This window comes from Cornus florida, unplaced genomic scaffold (assembly GCF_030987335.1).
Source record: "Cornus florida cultivar Cherokee Brave unplaced genomic scaffold, ASM3098733v1 CherokeeBrave_3.0.0_Hap2_Chr11, whole genome shotgun sequence".
NCBI classification, from domain to species: Eukaryota; Viridiplantae; Streptophyta; class Magnoliopsida; order Cornales; family Cornaceae; genus Cornus; species Cornus florida.
In genome coordinates, this window is record NW_026775581.1 from 65542564 (window position 1) to 65566683 (window position 24120).

A 24120-nucleotide genomic window follows, 5' to 3' on the forward strand; every position below is an offset into this window, starting at 1 on the left:
ATTTTCTCATGCTTAAGAGTCAAATGCTATGACAGTGATAGGGAGTAATTACATACGACGGCTCTCGCAATATATCTTAACCTAACGTGGATCCAGTTCAAGTCTTAATCAATTATGAGTCCATCCATAATTACCGACTATGAACCATATATGATTATTATTTATATTCATGTATTAATTGCCATCACATACATATATAAATATCTCTTGTAATCAAGTGGATATTACCAATTCTATAATGAATCGAAACATAATACATTGAATTCACCAATTGTATAAAACATAAATATTTTAGAAATGTCAGGGACTTATGTCACTTTAATTCAAATAGGAATTTGCTATGCCAGGGCATATAAATCCAACAGAACTTGCGTACGAGATTTGCTAACACAAACTCATTGGTGGCCATTGCGAAGGAGGTCCCTGGGCAGCCTCTCCTGCCAGCTCCAAATGGAATCAATTCAAAGTCTTGCCCTCTAAAATTTACAGAAGAATTCAAGAACCTCTCAGGCTGAAACTCTCCAGGTTCAACCCATGACACGGGGTCTCTTCCGATTGCCCAAGCATTGATAATAACCATTGTTCCGGCTGGAATGTCATAGCCCATTACTCTGACATCTTCGCTTGCTTCACGTCCGTGTAATGCGATAGGAGGATGCAAACGAACAGTTTCTTTGATCACTGCTTTAAGGTAGTACATTTCCTCCAGATCATCAGCTGTTATGTCTGGTTTGCCTTTAAGAATCTCTCTCACTTCATTTTTCACTTTATTCATGACTCCTGGGTGTCTTAATAGCTCTGTCATTGCCCATTCTAGGACTGTGGCGGTGGTATCAGTTCCAGCAGAAAAGATGTTCTACAAGAATCAGAAGATAAAACAACTTCAGTTGGTTAGTAAAGTTTGTTCCTTAATGTGAATATCCTTGCAACTAGCCATCGTGCATACACACACACACAAACAGGGGGGAGAGAGACAGAGCATGACAAAAAGTTAATAGTCTCAATTATTAAATGATTAGCAGCTATATATCAATCAGATTTGTAAAGGGTTGTGCTGGATTGGTCTTTTCTTAATACAGTCTTGAGAAACATTTAGGTTGGATTACTAATTTGTGCAAATTCTACACACACATTAAATAAAGCTCCATTTTCATTGGAAAGTTGAGACTTGTTCAATGCTCTTTGCATTAAAAATTGTTCTCACTGGATTGGATAAGATTCGCGAGGCTAGTTGAATATATCTGGTAAGGCTAGTAATTGGGAAATATCTAGTAAGAGTACTTTGACTGGATTGCCTCAAGTTTGGAAAGCTGGTCTTCATTTGAAGCCGGCCTCTTCCCTTTCTGCTATGAATTTTATAATTAGCTGGTCTTCAACAGAATATATACTACAGCTTTGCTGTTTTCTGATGCTGATGTTTCATTTGTATTTTTCCTTGTTTAGCTGATGTGTTGTGTTGTATATTGCAGGTTCTTTAATAAAATTATAGTTTGCCACACACACACACAGAAAAAGAGAGAGATCCCCACCAAGATGAGAGCTTTGATGCAATCTCTATCAACAGTACTCTTTTCTTTATGGACCCTAAGCAAAATATCAAGGAAATCCTCCCTGTCTTCTTCGTCTTCAACTCTCTCGTCGCCATTACTCTTTGTTTTCAGGACATCCATACGCTCTTCAACTACTTGCTCCAGGAATTCATCAATCTCTTTTCCAACTCTGTCCACTTTAGCATATAAACCATTGACATGATTGATCCATGCAAGCCATGGAATGAAGTTCCCAATGTCAAGACTGCCCAATAACGCCAAGAAATCCGTCAAGAGCCCCATAAACTTCTTCCCACTTTCCCTCCACTGTACTTCCTCCCAAAAGCAGTCCTGCACACCACATCATTAGTTAGCAACGACAACATTTCTCTTAAATTCAACGCCGAGGATGAAGAATATGATTCTTCAATCTTCTTCATCAGGAGGCTTGTTTCTTCTTCTCTGACAAAGTGAAAAGACTGAACTCTTCTATTACTTAGAAGCTGGAGCACAAAAATGTTTTTCACCTGCCTCCAGAATTCACCATAAGGTGCCATGGATACATCCTTATAATCGTAGAGAAGCCGTTTAGTTATGATCGATTTCGGCCTGTTTGAGAAGACAATATCATGTGTTTTCATGATCTCTCGAGCAGCGTCAGCGGATGAAGCAACGAGTGTCGGCGTGCTGCCAAAGTGAAGCAGCATGAGAGGGCCATATCGTTGAGTTAAAGATCGGAGTGGATAGTGAGGGAGCGAGTCCAGTTGGTGGAAGTTCCCTATAATTGGGAGCTTTGGTGGTGAAGGTGGTAGGTGTTTGTCGATAGTAGAAGTATTGAGGAGCCATTTCTTGATGAGGAATGCTATGAATAATATGGGAAGAGAAGAGAAGACAAAAGGGTGAAAAAAGAATGAAGTCACTGGCTGCTGCTCCATCAGATGCAGTAAACTAGACTAATCTTGTGCGTGTTGAGTGTGTCTGTGCGTGCGCACTTCTTTTTATACTAACACAATGTGGACTTCTCTCCTTAGGTCACATAAGAAGGAACTTCCTCCTTATGGTGGCCTAATAAAATACAACATGTATTAAAATTAAAAAATAATAAATAAATAAATTGATGACTACAGGGAATAGAAATTAATTCTTTCCTCTTTCTCTCTCATATATTACTTCTGTGTTTTAAATCGAAAATTAAACAATGTTCTTTTTTAATTTTCGTAAATCACCACTATCATAAATTCACAAAGTTTACTGATTTTTAATCAGCCGTTTGATCTTCAAAATCGTACAAGCTAGTCACTCAATTATTTTTACTCGGTAAATTTCTTTCTCTAGAACATCAATAGTCTATTTTACTTTCTCTGGCAATCTCTATATATGTGTGTGGTTATTTAGATGTTTTGTAATTGTCTATTAAATCTTGTATTTAGATGAGCTCTAATTGTCTATTAGATTTATAACTGTAATTGATAATTGTTTTCTTTGTTTCTTTTTTTGAATCTCAAAGACGTTATCAAAGCTTGATATTGGAACCAATAACAACTTGCAGGTTTAGATTTTATTGCCTCTAAATTTTGTTTGTTTGATTTTAGATTCAAAATACAAAAGTAACATATATTGATGCGTGAGAGAGAAAGAGAAAATGATCAGTTTCTATTCCCTGTAGTCATCAATTTTTTTTTTTTTTTTCTTTTAAAATTTCAACACCTGTAGATGTTTTATTGAGCCACCTCATTATAAGGAGGAGGTTCCTTCTTATGCAGCCTAAGGCAAGTAATGTTCGTGTTTTTTGGTTAGGGTTTAGTAAACAATGGTGAATGAGGAGATAAACTTGTTTAAAGTTTAATTAAAAAGCATGGATGTCTGAATGATGATGAGGAGAGAGAATAAAAGAAGAGGAAAAAGAAGAAGTTATTTAGGGGATAAATTTTTTGGAATTAGTGTTTAATAATGTTAGGAAATAATTACAATATAACTTATATAAAGGAACTATAGTATTTTGGAGCCTTCTTATTAGCTGGAGCCTTAGGCGGCCACCAAAGCCTAAAGGCTCGAGCCGCCCCACGTCTAATGTAAGATTAGATAAATTATTGAAAGGCCAAGTGAATAATATAATGAATAAGAGGAAAATGGTTCTTGTGTTGACCCGGTCTAATTTTTCATTTACATATATTAATACAAATAAATAAAATAATATATACCTTTTACATATATTAACTGTTGGCCTAAGGATTTTATCTAAAAGGCAATCTTATATTTTGATGATTACAAACCATTAATGATGTTTAAGTACTAATGTTTTCATTGAGTGATATATAGTTGATCAACATTCAATCTTCAATGATGAGCTAGAAGATCCATTCCAAGCATTCCAAAGCATTCCAAACATTCAAGCAATAGATTCAAAGAAGCATCAAAGTTGCAAAAAATCAAAGAAAAACTTGGACTTCAAAGATCACACAAAGCATTTCAAAGAAAGAAAACTAGTCCTCATCAAGCCTAAACGATCATGGTCAAAGAATGAAGAAAATGGTAGATAGGATGGTGAGAGCTTAAGATTCAATGTCAAAGTCTTTATGAATACATTTGAAGTTCAAAATTATAGAACCATGCATATCATACATCATTCATATGCTCCTATGACCATTAGCAATAGACTAGGAACTTCATTTATATATATTGTCATATGAAACCTTTGCTAAGAAAGAGTTAGTTCAAGCTTGATAAGCTTTGAAAGAACTCATTTTTTTAAGCTAGAAATTCTAGGACCATGCATATTAATCATTATATTTATTTTGGTCTCTAGAAAGTAAAGGAAAAGGCATTGAAATTAATTTTTCATCTTTAAAACCTTTGTTACCAAAATTTGGTAAATGACTCTAGGACACAATGCACTTGAAATTTGTCATCTTCATATGTCCCTAGACTCTTAGAAACAGGCCTTGAACTAAATTGAACTATTCATCAAAGTCCTAGATGCTAGAAAGATGGATATCTCATAAGAAGCAATTTTCAGCCCAGAAAAATTTCAGACCAGCTTGCACTAAAACTCCTATAACTATTTGTGTAGTTGGAATTTTTAAGCAAGGCCGGTGGCTTTAGAAAGTTGACTTCAAGGCAATAAATTTAGACTCAAATTTCACCTCATTTAGAGTTTCATGGACTGAGTTATGTCCATTTGAAGTCATGCATTTTTTCTGTCCAATCCAATTTAGCAGCAGCCTTCATGAAGCAAGAGCAGCCTCTATAAGAAATAGAGCCAGCTCTCTCAAGACCAATGGAGCAGGCTCTATGAAAGATAGAGCAGGCTCTCAAAAAATGGAAAAGGCTCTAAGAAAATAGAGAAGGCTCCATGAAATTAGAGATGGCTCTATGAAAATGGAAAAGGCTCCATGAAATTAGAGACGGCTCCATGCAAATGGAGCAGGCTCTCAAAGAATAGAGCCGGCTCTGTAAAAGTCTCTCTCAACTCCAGTAGCTATTTTTCAACGAAAAATGAAGTTTCCATCCAAAGAGCAGGCTCCTAAAATAGGGAGCAGGCTCTCAGAGGCTGGGAGCCGTCTCCATGCAATGGAGAGCCGGCTCTTAAGGCTAGGGAGCCGCCTCCTCTTGTTTACAAGAGCCGGCTCCTTCTAGGGTTTTGAACTGCAATGGAAACATTTTCATTCATTGCTCCCCAACTACTTCTAACAGCTATATTGAGCTCCGAAATTCTATAAATATAGAGGGGTTGTCTGCTGAATACGTTGACCATTTTTTAGAGACATTATATTGCATCAAAGAGCTTTTGTTCTCACATCTTCTCCTCATCTCTCTCATTCACTCATATACTATTTGAGAGAGCATTCAAGAACATTATTCAAGTGCATCCAAGAGAGCTTTTGGCTCTACCATTATACAGAGTTTTTGTTCTGATTTTACTCACTCATAGAGCCTCTGTTCAGACATCAATCTTCATCTCATATACAAGCTTCCATAGCTGAACCAGAGTGAACTTTAGAGAGCATTTAGTGAGCCTTTGCTGAACTTTTCTTCTAGTATTTCATCAAAGCTTTTATTTTGCATTTTCCTCATCATCTCTCATATATTTCATACTTAGAGTTTGAGCTTCACTTGATTTCATAAATACTCTATTGTGATGTTTGATTTGTATCAGTTCTTAAGAAGATTTCTTATACTACAAATTCTATTTACAAATCTGCTGTAAGCCTAGGAGGAAGAGTTTCTCTTAGCAAAGAAATTGTAAGGGCTGGTGTGGCCTATGTAAAACTAAGAAAGGTGGTCTCTTAGCAAAGATACTGTAAAGGGTTGGTGTGACCCAAAATGAAGCCTAGGAGAAGGGTGTTCTCCTAGCAAGAAAGAGAAGCAAAGTCTTGCATCAATTGAAGGTTTGCTCTCCACCATTAAGGAGAAGCTCTAAGGAATTTGGGAAGTCTCAAGAGGGATCTTGAGCCGAGGAGTAGGAGTTTCCGAACCTCGCAAAAATTGCCGTGTTATTGTTTGTAATTTCTCTTCCCTTATCTCTTTTACAATTGTGCTAAATTGATTACTTTCATATCTTGATTATTACATAATTGGTTATACTGTTGATTAGAAATTTAGAAAGTCTCAAGAGGGATCTTGAGCCGAGGAATATGAGTTTTCGAACCTCGCAAAAATTGTCGTGTTATTGTTTGTAATTTCTCTTCCTTTATCTCTTTTACAATTGTGCTAAATTGATTATTTTCATATCTTGATTATTGTATAATTGGTTATACTGTTGATTAGAAATTGTATTTCTATAATTTGCAAAAATTGGCCATTGACTCTATTAACCCTCCCTCCCCCTCTAGAGTCAATTCTTGAGTAACATTAACTTCCAAAATAAAACCTTTTACATTATATATATTACGTTTGGAAGTACTAAATTAATGCTTTAAACTTGAAATTAGAGGAAGTTTAGTTTAAATTTTAATTATTTAAAAAAATAAAAAAATCAAATTCAAGCTACCAATTTGATAGTTTTTAATATTAGAATACTTTCAGACCAATATACGTTTAGAATTTATAAAAATCGTCTGAATCAAAACCTTTTGCACTTTATACGATCTTTTATGTTGTGTTTTTTATGATCAATCTCACCAACCCTTTCACAAATAGGCCAACTTTCAGTATAGTTGTGGAACAAAACCTATCATTTTTCAAAAAAATCACAAAGAAGCTAGTTCTACTTTTAAAATTAGAAGATTATTAAGTTCTATTAATGAATAAAATTCAAATGTTTGTTAATTGATAAGACCTGATCCTATATTTTTTTAAAAGTATTTATTTTTAATTATTTACCAAAACATAGAATTTCTTTTTAGTTTTTTCCGTTTTTATATGTTAGACTTGGTCCTGACTAATATTGTAATTGAATCCATATTTATATTCAGCTGTTGAGCTTCATGTTGGCTCAATTTGAGGGTTACAAGATCTTATGATAATATATTCAAATTTTAAATTTTGTCAAGAATTGATTATTACATTTTACTGTAATAAATTATTAATGTTTGTTTGCTAGTTTACTTGTGGCGTGTTTAGCTCGTTGTCAAATTTGGACACGTCTCTATTTTATTTACAACAAAGGTTGCTTAATTTATATATGTATACGTAGTATTATTTTATTTTATTTTTATATATTATTATTATTTATTATTTTGTGTCACTTCTAAGAGGGAGTGAAAAATATAAAGGATTACATGGACCGAGCTATGTGGGCCGATGGAGGCGACCGTCTACTATCAAATTTCTATTAATAATTCTATTATATTTGTTTATTGATTCTCTATTTTATTTGGAAAAATAATAATAATAATATCCAGGGCTTTTTGGATATGAAGTGAGCATAAATTTTCTAAACTTGTACGTCTTTATTATCTTGGTCTACCAAAAAAATATATATATCTAAGATTAATCCTATCAAATTTATAATTTGACATTTTTATTTATCTTTTTAAATTAAGAAATTAAATAACATAATCTTGTTAGAATCCCTCAACTTGGATGGCTTTTAATATGTTATCTTGATAATAATTGAAGTGCAAGTATTTATTGAAAAAATTAATTTAAAATAAAGTATGAATAATTTTCAATGAAAATATTAATTAATAATTAAAGTCAAATTATATGTTAAAAGAATTAATTTAGAGGGAAATATGCATAATTTTCAATGAAAATATCAATTATTATTAAAGTTTTTTTTTTTTTATTCATTATATTATATTGTTGTATAAGGCGGACCCTTCTTAAATCATTTTTAGCTCCTTCACAATAAAATAATAACACAAAAATAAAATTAAAGGAAATATTGAAACCAAAGTGCTTTCTAATTATTATTATTAAAATTTGTCTTTTAACTGATGACCTTTTCCTAATCAAAATGCTGCCGTTTTCGAATTAAAAGATCTATTATATTTGATCACATATTACTGACTCACACACACACAAAAATATGTATATCATAATCCAAAGACTGAAAGACTCAGTCTGCATTATGGAGTGATACCTAATTAAACACATCAGTGTGATCTTGCACCAATGCTTACATTAACGAGATCTTGCTTCTTCGAACACATTTTGTTAGGTGACTCACATGATATTTTTTATGATTTAATATATAAATAAAGATATTCATAACATGACTCACATGCTATATAAATAAAGATATTCATAACATGACTCACATGATATTTTTTGTTATTTAATATATAAATAAAGATATTCATAACATATAATTGAATATTAATAATTTATATCATTGAAAAATTGATGATTTAACTAACATTTTGTTTGATTTTCATCATTAATCTTAATCTTTATTTAACTAACATTTTGTTATTTAATATATAAATAAAGATATTCATAACATATAGTTGAATATTAATAATTTATATCATTGAAAAATCAATGATTTAACTAATATTTTGTTTGATTCTCATTGTTAATCTTAATCTTTATTTGTTATACATTAATTTTGGATGTCTAATATGAAAATTGTCAAATCCAAATCTTTTCGGAGAGAGAGAGTTTTAATAAAAAAAAAACATCTTACATCATCAACGCAACGAACCCAAAAATAAATTAAAAAATATGAAAAGCAGTAAGCACACTATATATAAAGAAGACAAATATTTTACGTCGTTTTACAGAACCTAATGATGTAATAATAATTGTACCGTGGGAGAATAAAGGCATGCTGATAGAGCTAGGCGAGAAGGTGATCCCAGTCCAAATCTTCACGCTAATTAATAATCTTACTAAAAAATCTGTGTTTTTGTGGACTATTAATTTAAAATTTTATTGTATAAGCTGCCAAAACTTTGGTATCTGGTCTGGAAATGAAAATGACTTCGTTAGGAATAATATATATACGTCAAATATTTTTTGGAGCAGTTGGTGGTGTATACGAGTCTCCATGATTCCATCTAATATATATATATATGAAATTATGAATACAATAAAACACTACTATTAAAATCATCATCTTAATAGTGTTTTATTGTATTCATAATTTCATATATATATATCTATTAAGAGGATGATTTTAATAGTAGTGTTTTATTGTATTCATAATTTCATAGTGAATGAAATTATCAAATATGTTCATATATATATATATATATATATATATTAAGAGGATGATTTTAATAGTAGTATTTTATTGTATTCATAATTTCATAGTGAATGAAATTATCAAATATGTTCATAGTCAGTGAATCCACGTGATGCGATGACTTATTTTTTATAAATTTAATATAAGAAGGTTAAATTAATAATATTATAAATAAAAAAAAATAATATTTTGACTTTTCTAATAAAATATTTATTTTGAGACTGTCAATAATAAAAATATAGAGATTTGGTTTGAGACAGAATGAATATTTAATGTATAAATAGAGATATTGGCCATAACCAATAATTGAAAATTAATAGTTTCAGCTTTAGGAGTTAGGACCCCTTCCTCATAACAGATGTTGGGTTGACTCCAAAGTTGCCCATGGATCATGTTGGTTTCTTACCAGGCTTGATATGATTATTATTATTGTTTATTTTTTTATTTACCCATTCGAAAAATTAAGAATAAATTACATTCAGACCTCTTGAGGTTAGGTCATTTTATAACTAGATTAACATTTTGATTTTAGATTTTACTTATATTTGAATGAGTAATTTAACATTTCACTTAGACCCCAAATGTCAATTTTTGGTAGGGTTGTAGTATTTTGAGGTGTTAAATGACTATGTTACCCTTTAACTTTCCGTTGACTATTTTTGTGACAGAACTATCCCACATACAATTTCATCTTCCTCCTCATCATCATACCATCATCATCCCCAATCACCGGATTCGCCACCACCACTACCACACAAAACCTAACTCCACGCATATATATATCTATACAGATATAGAAAACAGCCAAACATATATCTATATATATATATACAAAATTACACACATATATGTATATAGATATATACACACACATACAAAACAGCCAGGGGTGCCAAACTAAAATTGTGATGGGTTTATCAGATCATTTATTTCTTTCTTGTTCCTGATTAAAAAAATTTCATTTTTTGAGAGAGAAAGAGCGAGGTGGTGGATGAATTGAGTGGGGGTGGAGGGACGATCTACTGAGAGAAACAATGAGGTGAGAGAATGAGAAGTTCTGATCCAAACCCTATCCTAGTTACAGAGACTCCAACACTCCTCCTTTCGACAACTGTTGTCCAATTTGTTTCGACTCTTTCATCGTTCCTGCCCAAGCTGAGTTTGGCCACTAGTACTGCGGTGAGATTTCGATACCAATTAAAACTCCTGATCCTCTCTGTTTCATCTCTCGGAACGGCGGTTGCAATGGCAACGGCTTGTGGAGGTTCACGGTGGCGGCGGCTGTAATAACCCTAATTTTAAAAGGCCAGTCCTGGAATTTATTTTAATTATTTATGTGCATTTTTTTTTAATAAAATTGTTTAATTGCTTGTATTCTTGGATTTAATTGTTTAAATTACATTTTCTTTATTTAGTTAATTGATTGTATTGTTTTCTTTTATTGTAAATTGTTTTAAATTAAATAGGCTTATTTTGTTTTTAATTGACTTAATTGATAACTGGTTTTATTTAATTATTTTTCTTTGAAGTATTGTAAGTGTTAATTAATTAAATAAGCTAATTGGTTTAAATTAAGATTAAATTAGGATTGTTTTTTTTTTTTTTTTTTTTTTCTGTATGTCCACATTGTAGCCGACTTAGGATTGGTATAGAATTAGACTTAGAGTTTTACATGGTGCCTATATATATTGTATTATACGTATGTTTAGGGGTACAACCAAAACCCTATTCACGTATACAGTGAGACAGAGGGAAACAGAGAAGCAGAGAGGAAAACTTGAGAGGTTTATAGAGAGGTTCAAGGAGAAAGGAGTGGAGTGCTTCTAGGTAGAACCAAGAGCACCGGAGGTGTGGAACAGGAGTCTTGGTCGTGGACAGAAGCATCGGAGACAGTGGATTAGAGTTTCAAATCTGAAACTCAAAGGCAAGTCTTGTTCTTCTCTTTCCCTTTAATTCGTGTTCTGTGCATGCCTAGTAGACTCCAGGGTTTTATCAAGCATTAAATAGATTAAGTTGAAGTTAATATTAATCTTGAAAGCATGCTTGAATTGTAACGTCTATGTATATTTTTTTTTGTGTGTGTGTGTGGTGTAATTAAAACAAAAAAGAAAAGAGAAAAGAAAAGTTAATGGGTGGGACCATCAAGCATTTAAATGGTCATGAGACCATCTTTGCTTTCTTTTTTTTTCTCATTCCCGCAAGGTCATCTCTCTCATCTAGAAACTTCTTTTTTTTTTTCTTTTTTGGTTCCAATCTTCAAGCTTTGATTCCATCTCATTACTTGCCGGATTTAGGTACCGTTTGAGGCAAAACAACGAGTGTGACGAGCTCTACGTGTTGATGCAAGCAATTTCCAGTTTTGAGCCTTCTTTGGAACTCGAAAATTTAGACCCATTTTCTAGGGTTTTGGTGCAATCTTGAGGTAGGGGCATCTTAATCCACTCTCTTCTTGTTCCATTGTGAGTTATGCTCTTTTGTTGTGCTAGACATGCTAAATTTGAGAATTAATTGCTTCAATGAGGTGTAAGTGATGTTTAGAAAAAATTCATGTCTTAGGGTTATGACTTGTCTATGTGAAAAGCATGTATAGATGATGGCTTTGTGGTGTTTTTTTGTGAATTATACCTCTTTTATGTGATAACATGCTTTACTTGGGGCTTAATTGTGTTAATGATTATTTTAATGTTGTCTAGAGAAATGTATGTTTATACACATGTGATGTATTATGTGAAAAGCTTGCCTATGTGTTGAGTTTATGTCTACTATGTGTAAACTTACTGAAAATGATGTATGAGACCATGTTTAATTGTATTGTGCCAAAATTTCACATTGTCATGATATTGAGATTATATGTACATTCTTGGACATGTCATTGGGATGCATGAAATGGGAGAATTTGTCTTGAAATGAAAATGAGGAATTTTTGGGAGATGATAGTTTTTGTGAAATGGTTTTGATAAACCCGGTCACTGCGGGGTTACCAACGGGCCGGAGGTTAATATAGCCTAGAGGAGACTAGGGAGTCGCCCTAGTGTGGTTGAGCTAGCTGGGCCCCATAATGACGCTGCGGGGTTACCAAGGGTCAGGGACACTAGCCAATCCTCCTCTCGTGTCGCGGCAGGGTTACCAAAGGGCGAGCTGTATTAACGTTTGAAAGTGATGGTTTTGAGAATGAAAATAGGGAGTGTCATTGACATGCATTGCATTTCATTGCATTGTTTATAATTGGAATTGAATTGTATGTTGTATTTGATTCCTATCTCCCATTGGCCTATGCTTTGCTTGAATTCACAAGGACACAAAATTTGTGTCTTCAGTGTCACCTACTAAGCATATAGCTCACCCTACTATTTATACATTTTTTTCAGGTCTTGGAAAAGAACCGATGAATGACAACCCACCTCAAGCTTGAGCGATACTAGAAGCTCACTTTTGTGTCTTTTGTATATCTCCCATTATTTTTGCAAAGCACTAAAAGTGTGAAGGTGTATATGTATATTTTGCAAAAAATTTGTCATGTAATGTAATTAAGGTATTTGATAATATTTTGGATGTGAATTTGATAACATGTAAACCTTATTGATGAATGGGGAGAGTAATACTAGTTTGAAGTATTATTGAGGTCATTTGATTGTGTATCATCATCTACTATTGCCGTGAATTCGGAATTTGAGCTATGATAGGTTAAAAATGAATTTAAACAGGGTATGGTAGGTCTATTTTTAGGGGAGATCATGCCAAATTTTTTTTTTTATTTTTTTATTTTTATTTTTTTTATTTTTTTTTGGTGTTTAAAAGGTATTAGTTTTGGGATCGTTATAAATTTGGTATCAGAGCCAAGGTTCGAAAACCTTTAGGACGACGGGTAAAGGCCTACATAGAGTCGCATGGGATATTGTTTGTATTGTTTACTTGACTACTTGCTACGTGGTATCTTATTTAAATGAGCATGCTTAACTGCTTATGTGCTTACTTGCTTACTTGTTTATGTTAAAATGTTTCTTGCATAGTCTTGCATGCTAAGTGTTGTACGGTATTAGTTCTTGTTGAGTCATCCACAGTGGACCTTAGTGTCATGTTTCTGAATCGTTTTCTCGTTTTATAGTACGATGTCACGGCGTGAGGAACCTAGAGAAGTTGGCCCTAGGCCAACAAGGGGCGATGTTAGTGAGAGCTCTAGCTCCAATCTGGTGGAGCCAGTTAATGAGAACATGCTTCTTAGGGACTTGATTCCCCCAAGAGCTGTTCCCCCAAGAAGAGAGAATGTTGAAACACCCGTACCCGTAGAAGTGGGTGAAGGTTCTGTGGCACTGGAGTTTAATCGTTTGTTGTAAAATGTCGTGAGGGCAACGATTGTTGCTCAGCCGCAGTTGGTACCACAACCTACAGTTCGAGTTGAGGAGACTCCAGCTCAGAAGCGTCTCAAGATCATTAAGGGGTTTTCTTAGCTAATGCCGGTTATGTTTGAGGGCGGTGCGGATCCAATGATAGCCGACAACTACATGGATCAAGTCGAAACTCAGTTGACCTCAATGGATGTGACAGAGGATCACTTGAAGATTATCCTAGCAACTTACAAGTTTGCTATGGATGCCAAGGTTTGGTGGAAGTCGATCACTAACCAGTACAAGATTGAAGAGATGAGTTGGGACAGGTTCAAGGAACTGTTTTATGAGAAGTACTTTCTGCTTTCCAAAAGATGGGAGTTACAAGACCAGTTTCATAATCTTATTCAAGGGAACATGTCAGTGGCGGAGTATGAGAACAAGTTCACCTCACTCTCCCGTTTTGCTCCAGAAGTGGTGAGAGATGAAGCTAACAAGACTCGGAAGTTTGTCTTGGGTCTTAATGATCGAATGAGGCCATTGATCATGGCACAGTTTATTAAGGTTTACTCTGAAGCAGTGGAAAGGGCTTTGATGTTGGAGGCTGACAATAGAGAGAATGATGCAAGAAGAGAGCAATTGAAGCAAAAGAGGGGTGCAGGGCCATCCTCAGAGGGATCTTCTTAGAAAAGGAACAGGGGCAGTCCATCTCAGTTTCAGGGGCAACAGTCTACAAGATCTGCTCCTACCACTCCTATGCCAGCTAGATCTGACAGGAGTGCAGTTGTTTGTTATCAGTGTCAGCAGCCCGGACATTACAAGTCCAGTTGTCCAATGAGATCGTCTTCAGTTTCGTCAGCTCCGAAGGCTTGTTATAGGTGTGGCCAGCAGGGTCACTTGATTCGTGATTGTCCGAGTCAGAGAGCAGGCACCATTAGTGGCAGAGGGTCACAGCAGAGGCCATCACAATCGGCTACAGTTCAGTCAGGTTTCAGACCACCATCACCACAGCCTACTATGTCTTCACAGGGTTCACGATCAGTTATGAGGGATACTCCTACTATGTCAGTGCAGCAGTCAGGTGTTCAGGTTGGCAGTCCTCAGGCACAGGTACCACAGGGACTTGTTTTTGCACTGGCACAGACCGATGCATCTTCTGGACCGTCAGTTCTTCGAGGTATATTTCCAGTGTTTGGTTGTTGGGCTCATGTTTTGTTTGACTCTGGTGCATCTCATTCTTTCATTTCATCATCATTTGCACTTGCATCGGGGTTAGAGGTTAGTTTCATGGATCGGGCGTTATGTGTTGATACGCCAGTTGGGGTTTCAGTGTCATTGAGCCGAGTTGTGCGGGATTGCTCCATTGTGATAGCCGGGCGGACCTTTGTGTTTGACCTTATCCTCCTGGAGATGACTAGCTTTGATGTCATTCTCGGGATAGATTGGTTGGCTTCATTTCATGCCACGATCGACTGTTACAGAGGAAGGGTTACAGTTTGCACTCCCGAGGGAGACTGTTTCTTTTTCGTGGGAGATCGGAGTGATCCCCACATTTCATTGTTTTATGGAGTTCGTGGACGAAGTCATGGTGATTATTTCTTAACTAGTCTTCTAGCCGAAGAAGATGATGTCGTGGGCGAAGTTTATTCGGCGATTGTTTGTGACTTCTTGGATGTTTTTCCAGAAGATTTGACAGAGTTGCCTCCACACCGAGAAGTGGAGTTCACTATTGATTTGATGCATAGTACTGCGCCGATTTCTATGGCACCGTATCGTATGGCACCAGTTGAATTGGAAGAATTGAAGAGGCAGCTTGATGATTTGAGGATGAAAGGTTTCATCCGACCGAGTGTGTCACCGTGGGGCGCACCGGTCTTGTTTGCTAAGAAGAAAGATGGATCTTTGAGGTTGTGCATTGATTATCGGAAGTTGAATCATGCCACCATCAAGAACAAGTATCATTTGCCAAGGATAGATGATTTATTTGATCAGTTAAGGAGAGCCAGTTGTTTCTCGAAGATTGACTTGAGGTCTGGCTATTATCAGTTGCGGGTTAGGGATGAGGATATCCTGAAGACAGCATTCCGTACACGGTATGGACACTATGAGTTCCTTGTTATGCCTTTTGGCTTGACTAATGCGCCAGCGGCATTCATGGATTTGATGAACCGCGTCTTTCACGATTACTTGGACCAGTTTGTGGTAGTTTTCATGGATGACATTCTTGTGTACTCACGGACTCGGGAAGATCACGAGGTCTATTCAAGTATTATTTTATAGATTTTGCGGGAGCACCGATTGTATGCCAAATACGAGAAATGTGAGTTTTGGGTACAGGAGTTGAAGTTTTTGGGGCATGTTGTTTCAGAAGGTGGAGTATCAGTTGATCCATCAAAGGTTGAAGTAATTTTGACTTGGGAGCGACCCAAGAATGTGTTTGAGATCCGCAGTTACCTTGGTTTAGCGGGTTACTATCGGAGATTTGTGAAGGATTTCTCCCGTTTGGCAGCTCCTATAACCCGTTTGACCCGGAAAGGGATCAAGTTTGTCTGGAATGAGGCCTGTGATTCATCTTTTCAGGAATTGAAAATAAGGTTGACTACAGCTCCAGTGTTGGTGATACCTGAGCGTGGCCTGGGTTATGTGATCTATTGTGATGCTTCACGTGACGGGTTGGGATGTGTGTTGGTGCAGGATGGTAGAGTAGTGGCTTATGGGTCTCGACAGTTGAAGACTCACGAGTACAACTACCCTACTCATGACCTGGAGTTAGCGGCAGTTGTATTTGCCTTGAAGTGTTGGAGACACTACTTGTATGGTGAGAGATTCGAGGTATTTTCAGATCACAAAAGTCTCAAGTACCTTTTCTCCCAAAAGGACTTGAACAACAGACAGAGGCGATGGGTTGAATTCTTGGAGGACTACAATTTTGACTTACAATATCATCCGGGCAAGGCGAATGTGGTAGCGGATGCCTTAAGCCGGAAATCTCGTGGAACTTTGGCCAGTTTAGCTATTCAGAAGTGGAAGATGCTTGAAGACCTGGCAGAGATGGGATTACAGTGTTTTGATGACGATGTTGACAGTGAGCCAGCATTCTTGTTCAGTCTTGTGGCTCAGCCTACTCTTGTTGTACGAGTGATTGAGTTACAGAGACAGGACCCGGACTTAGATGCCATCCACGCTTTGATCTCTAGTGGTGAGACAGTGAAAGATTGGGCCTTGCATGCAGATGGGGGTCTACGATTCAGGGGTTTGTTGGTGGTTCCCACAGTTTGTCGTGAGGATGTCCTACGGGAGTTTCACACTTCCCGTTTTGCAGTTCATCCAGGTGGTACTAAAATGTATCACAATTTAAGACGTCAGTATTGGTGGAGCGGGATGAAGAAAGATGTTGCACAATTTGTGACTAGATGCCTTACCTGTCAGCAGGTGAAGGCCGAGCATCAGAGGCCAGCAGGTTTGTTGCAACCGTTACCTATAGCGCAATGGAAATGGGAGCATATTGCTATAGATTTTGTGACAGGTTTTCCAAGGTCAAGGAGGGGCAATGAGGCCGTATGGGTCATCATTGACAGATTGACCAAGATGGCTCACTTTTTGCCTATTAAGGCAACAGATGATGCAGAGAAGCTTGGTGTTCTTTATGTGAAGGAGATTATAAGGTTGCATGGAGTTCCTGTAACCATTGTGTCAGATAGGGATGCTAAGTTCACTTCGAAGTTCTGGGAAGGACTTCAAGTAGCGTTTGGCTCAGCGTTGCATCTTAGTACGGCATTCCATCCACAGACAGACGGTTAGTCGGAGCGTACTATCCAGATTTTGGAGGATATGCTTCGGGCATGTGTGCTTAACTTGGGTGGTAGTTGGGAGGATCACCTTCCACTTATTGAGTTTGCCTACAACAACAGTTATCAAGCGAGTATCCAGATGGCCCCATTTGAGGCGTTGTATGGTAGACCTTGTAGGTCTCCTGTTTGTTGGACTGAGGTAGGTGAGACAGCCACCTTAGGACCCGACATTGTACTCGAGACTACTGAGAAGATTAAGTTGATAAGACAGAGGTTACTTACAGCTCAGAGCCGACAGAAGAGCTATGCGGATAAGCGGAGACGACCGTTATCCTTTGAGGTGGGAGACCACGTTTTTCTACGGGTTTCTCCACGGAAGGGATTGATGAGATTCGGGAAAAGTGGCAAGTTATCACCACGATTTATTGGACCATTTAAGATTTTGGATCGGGTAGGAGAGGTTGCCTACAGACTTGTTTTACCACCACAGATGGATAGAGTTCACAATGTCTTTCATGTATCGATGTTACGAAAGTACGAGCCGGATCCATCTCACATTTTAAGTTGGGTTGATGTGGATATTGATGAGGATGTTTCCTACGAGGAAGGACCAGTTCAGATCCTTGACACTCAGCAGAAGGTGTTGAGGAACAAGACGATACTAATGGTGAAAGTTCCTTGGAGACACCACGGAGTCGAGGAAGCTACTTGGGAGCTCGAACAGGAGGTTCGGTCCAAGTACCCAGCGTTGTTTTCTTCCTCAGGTATGTCTTGATTTCGGGGATGAAATCTTTTAAAGTTGGGGAGAATGTAACGTCTGTGTATATTTTTTTTTTGTGTGTGTGTGTGTGGTGTAATTTAAACAAAAAAGAAAAGAGAAAAGAAAAGTTAATGGGTGGGACCATCAAGCATTTAAATGGTCATGAGACCATCTTTGCTTTCTTTTTTTTTTTCTCATTCCCGCAAGGTCATCTCTCTCGTCCAGAAACTTCTTCTTTTTTTCTTTTTTAGTTCCAATCTTCAAGCTTTGATTCCATCTTCATTACTTGCCGGATTTAGGCACCGTTTAAGGCAAAACGACGAGTGTGACGAGCTCTACGCGTTGATGCAAGCAATTTCCAGTTTTGAGCCTTCTTTGGAACTCGAAAATTTAGACCCATTTTCTAGGGTTTTGGTGCAATCTTGAGGTAGGGGCATCTTAATCCACTCTCTTCTTGTTCCATTGTGAGTTATGCTCTTTTGTTGTGCTAGACATGCTAAATTTGAGAATTAATTGCTTTAATGAGGTGTAAGTGATGTTTAGAAAAAATTCATGTCTTAGGGTTATGACTTGTCTATGTGAAAAGCATGTATAGATGATGGCTTTGTGGTGTTTTTTGTGAATTATTCCTCTTTTATGTGCTAACATACTTTACTTGGGGATTAATTGTGTTAATGATTATTTTAATGTTGTCTAGAGAAATGTATGTTTATGCACATGTGATGTATTATGTGAAAAGCTTGCCTATGTGTTGAGTTTATGTCTACTATGTGTAAGCTTGCTGAAAGTGATGTATGAGACCATGCTTAATTGTATTGTGCCAAAATTTCACATTGTCATGATATTGAGATTATATGTACATTCTTGGACATGTCATTGGGATGCATGAAATGGGAGAATTTGTCTTGAGATGAAAATGAGGAATTTTTGGGAGATGATAGTTTTTGTGAAATGGTTTTGATAAACCCGGTCGCTGCGGGGTTACCAACGGGCCGGAGGTTAATATAGCCTAGAGGGGACTAGGGAGTCGCCCTAGTGTGGTTAAGCTAGCTGGGCCCCATAATGACGCCGCGGGGTTACCAAGGGTCAGGGACACTAGCCAATCCTCCTCTCGTGTCGCGGCAGGGTTACCAAAGGGCGGGCTGTATTAACGTTTGAAAGTGATGGTTTTGAGAATGAAAATGGGGAGTGTCATTGACATGCATTGCATTTCATTGCATTGCATTGCATTGTTTATAATTGGAATTGAATTGTATGTTGTATTTGATCCCCTACGTTGTATGATCCCTATCTCCCATTGGCCTATGCTTTGCTTGAATTCACAAGGATACAAGATTTGTGTCTTAAGTGTCACCTACTGAGCATATAGCTCACCCTACTATTTATACATTTTTTTCAGGTCTTGGAAAAGAATCGATGAACGACAACCCACCTCAAGCTTGAGCGATACTAGAAGCTCACTTTTGTGTCTTTTGTATATCTCACATTATTTTTGCAAATCACTAAAAGTTTGAAGGTGTATATGTATATTTTGCAAAAACTTTGTCATGTAATGTAATTAAGGTATTTGATGATATTTTGGATGTGAATTTGATAACATGTAAACCTTATTGATGAATGGGGAGAGTAATACTAGTTTGAAGTATTATTGAGGTCATTTGATTGTGTATCATCATCTACTATTGCCGTGAATTCAGAATTTGAGTCATGATAAGTTAAAAATGAATTTAAACAGGGTATGGTAGGCCTATTTTTAGGGGAGGTCATGCCAATTTTTTTTTTTTTTTTTTTTTTTTTTTTTTTTTTTTTTTTTTGTGTTTAAAAGGTATTAGTTTTGGGATCGTTACATGAATCGACTGTTAAATCGTTGCATTAATCTGTTTTGTAGGCAGTTGCTCTGTTTAAAAAAAAAAAAAAAAACTGTTTGCGTGAGTTTTAATTTTGCTTAACCTTATGTATTTGGGATTAAATGCATGATTTTATTGGATTCTAGGACTTCAATTGAACCCTTAAATAAGCTTTAAAAATTGTACAGAGTCGTTGCACTTCGCCGGAGGCGAAAAAAATGCACAGAATAGGGGATATGGTTCTCAACGGAGGAGAGGCGGTCCACAAGGGGGTGGAGCCGGCTCCACAAGGGTAGAGCCGGCTCCAATAAAGGGTGGAGCCGGCTCCACCAAGGGGAGAGGCGGCTCCACTTTTGTGGAGGCGGCTCCTCCTTTGTTTTTTGATTTTTTTTTCCCACGTTCTGACTTCAGTTTAGCCTGTAGGAAGGTTTCTAGGTTGGTTCAGGGAATGTGGATGATCTATATAATTATTCCAGAGATGTATAAAATGTTGGGAAGCATGTTAATGATATTATGTTGAAGCATGCACAAAGATCAGGTTCAACATTAAACCTGTTTGGGGGACAGTGGATGAAAGGATTGAAACTAGTATACTGTTCTTACTATTTTCTGAAACAGTTGGAGTTCTTTGCCTAAATTAAAAACATTAAACATGTCTTAACTGTGTTACAAGTATATAGTTATTTATCTAGAAACATAAACATGTTTAGTTGGAATTAATTGATGATTACCTTTTCTGTTTATTGCATCAATTATGGTTCTGTTTAGAGGAATTAAATGTGCAGTTTTATTTCATGTATTTAAAGGACTGGAATTGGGATTCTAAAATTCTTATTGGATGCATAACTTAGTTATACACATGTTAAACTGTAATTATGCAAATTTTGGAGTATGGTTGATTAGTATCTGATACTGTTTTCATCAACTATGTTAACTGGAGGAGCTAAATGTACAGTCTTTTCATTTATATCAAGAACTGTAATGAGATATCTAAATGTTATATTGGATGCATAAATTGGTAGTGTACATGCTAAACTATATTTATGCTTATTCTGGGATGTGGTTAATAAGTAATTATACTGTGTTATTAACTACGTAAACTGGAGGATGGTATACGCCGGTATGGGACGATGTCATACTAGGTACGGATTAGTTCAGACACTAAGCCCTACCTAAATTTGGATTAAGGTATGGATTAATCATAAAGATTAAGTCCATCACCTATATGTGTCATATCAATTGTGAATTGAATGACCTACTATAGTTTCAGGATGGATTCATTATACATATATCAGACCACTACACAGATAGATGATATTATGTATTAGGAGGAGTACGGACTTTATATATTTATTACATGTGCCATGGTATGAGCTTGAGTCTCACGACCATGGTTAGGGCGCGTATATCGCCTAGGATGGATAACTGGACATAAGTGTTGTTCCCTGGTAGGTATAGGTACTCATGCCCACCTTAAGGTTTGCATGTTGCCTTCCATTCAGGCTAAGACAGACCTACTGGACTAGCGAGCGTCCTATAGTGTGTACTTTATACTTATATGGACTACTCTAGATATTGTTGAGTCTTCCTAGGATGTATCTGCGTATCGGATTACTGTATAGATTGTAGTAGATCAGGACTTGCATGTGGGCCTGACCCACTTCTTTATTTTTCAGGTGTTCGTCAGTTCCAGAGTTAGAGTTTCGACGTGCAGAGCAGATACAGATATTCATTCCTCCGACTATGTAGGAATCTTCTTTATGTTAGTTTTAGATTTTATTTCTATTCTTTTAGTTTGAGAATCTTTAATAAGGGGTCCAATAGATGGATTCCCAAGTTGTAAACTTATGGAGTTTGGATTTAACAGATTTCAATAATTATATTATTTTAAGGATTTTCAATTAGCATTCTTTCAGCTCATTATTTTTATTTCTTATTTTATCTTGTATTCTGTGTTCGGTTACTTATTAATTGTTTGATATCCCTCGGGTTTGGGCCTGGGCCTGATCAACCCGTGTCTCGGATCCGAGGGGTATCACAGCGGCACTGTGAGAAACCATAACTACGTCGGCAATATAAGACAGAGAGAGCGCCGGCACTTCAGGATCTGACCAGAGCGAGACCATAATTTACAACTCCATCAGCGACACGTGAACGTAACGCGCCCTTACTGTTGGTGTAAGTAGATCTGCACTCCACCGTGGTCTAAGAGAAGAAGCCATTGGTGATGGTAGACTTCTGTCTGCTGCGACTCCGATGGTGATTCTTGCTGAAACGGTGATGCGTTAAGGTGACGCACAATGGCCGACGGAACACCACCCTCATGACGGAGCTCTGAGCCGGTACAGCCACAGTCATCACCATGGCCTAGATCCTCACCGTCAACGCCAGCATCCGGCGCCACCTGCTCAGTCTTCGACTACAACCCCTCTCCACCTCACCCCGCTACTACCACCTCTAGTCAACAACCATAGAACCCCATATCCCAACTTACTCAGTGGTAATCCATATTGATCCAAATATCTGTGTACATGGTGTTATACATTAGATTAGGAACTTATTTATGAATTTTTTCACTTGCCATAGGGATGATGGTGGCGGTTTTGAGGTGGCACTGTAATAGCCGGAATCGATAACGGTTTTATTACTGTGTAATGGATTTGGCAGATGACTTTTGATTGAGAAAGAAGAGAGAGAGTATGATTTGGTGGGTTTTGTTGTAAGGGTATTTTTGAAAATTAATGTTATAAATATTTTATATTAAATTATTTTTAAACAAATGGGGGTAAATGAGTCATTTCGCATGTGTCAGAGTCTAAAAAAGTAATTTGGGGTGTAAGTGAAAGTTAAAACCAAAATTTTCATCTAGCTGAAAAATGACCTAACCTCAGGGGGTGTCTCTATAATTTATCCAAAAATTAAACACTTTAACAATAAATTTGTTGCTTAATAAATACAATATAAATAATGACCATTTTTACAGAGGCCACTCGAGTTGACCCGAAAGGACGAATTATATGGTATAAAATGATGTAATAATAATTGGACCATGAAAAAACTTTTACAAAAGAAAGGACTCACGTCGCAGGCTGATAGAGGTGGGAGGGGTATCGATAACAAGTAGATATTGGGTGTATTAAGCATATCATGTCATTAATATACTCATTCAATAACAATGTGTTATTTCAAAAAAAAAATTGGTCACCTATTTATAAAATTGCTGATAACCAGATAATATATTTTTATACTTCATTAGGTAAGTACACTAATGACATAGCGGGCACATCAGGGCCGCTTGATCTAATTTGGGGCCTTGGACGGAAAAAAAATAAAAAAAAAGTACCCTTTTCAACAATATAAATAAAAATAGTCATAACTCACAAACAAAATATACAAATATATATAAATATATATACACAAATTTATAATAACAACTAAGAAAAAAAAATAATAATAATTAAGAAAAAAAAAAACCATAACAAAATTTTTAATAGAATAAAAGTACATTCATATTGAGATTATATAATTAGTATGGAGTGGAGAAGAAAGACAACCGTAAACTTATAATGAGAGGGGGAGGAGAAGACTCTTTGAAAAAAGAAGAAGATAAAAGATAAAAAAGAATATGGAAAGTATTCGCCACTTTCCCAAACAACATCGTTAAATACATATTTAATATTTTAAGTTACCCAGAAATTTTTTTTTTTTTTTTTAGTGCTAGTGAAAAAAACGTGAACAAAAGAGGAAGAAAGGGGGAAAAAAAAAATTAATGATACAAAATTTTGGGCCCAATATTAAATTTCTATATTGGTTAGGATTTATTGGAAAACGTGAATAACGAGTAAAAAAAGAAAAAAAAAATGTCATATAAGGATGTAAATCTTTGGAGCCCAATATTAAATTTGTGTACCAATTAGAGTTCAACGAAATAAGGGAGGTGAGAGAAAAGAGAAAAAAAGAAGTTACTTTAGGATCTAAATATTTGAGAGCCTACTATAAAATTGGAATAAGGAAGGGCAAAAAAAAAAAAAAAAAGAAGTTATTTTAGGATATGATATTTGAGAACTAATATAAAATCGAAATGAGGAAGGAAAAAGAAAACAGAAAAAAATAAATTATTTTAGGATATAAATCTTTGAGACCTAATATAAAATTTTTATATTTATTAGAGTTTAATAATATTAGGAAATAATTATAGTATAACTTAATTTAAGAAAATTTAAAATTTTTTAAGC

The 24120-nt window shown here is 36.1% G+C and overlaps 1 pseudogene; it reads right to left on the bottom strand.

Moving 5' to 3' along the window:
• Window positions 1-313: 313 nt before the first annotated feature.
• On the bottom strand, window positions 314-2464 carry LOC132281212 (cytochrome P450 736A117-like; annotated as a pseudogene).
• Between the last annotated feature and the right edge of the window lie 21656 nt (window positions 2465-24120).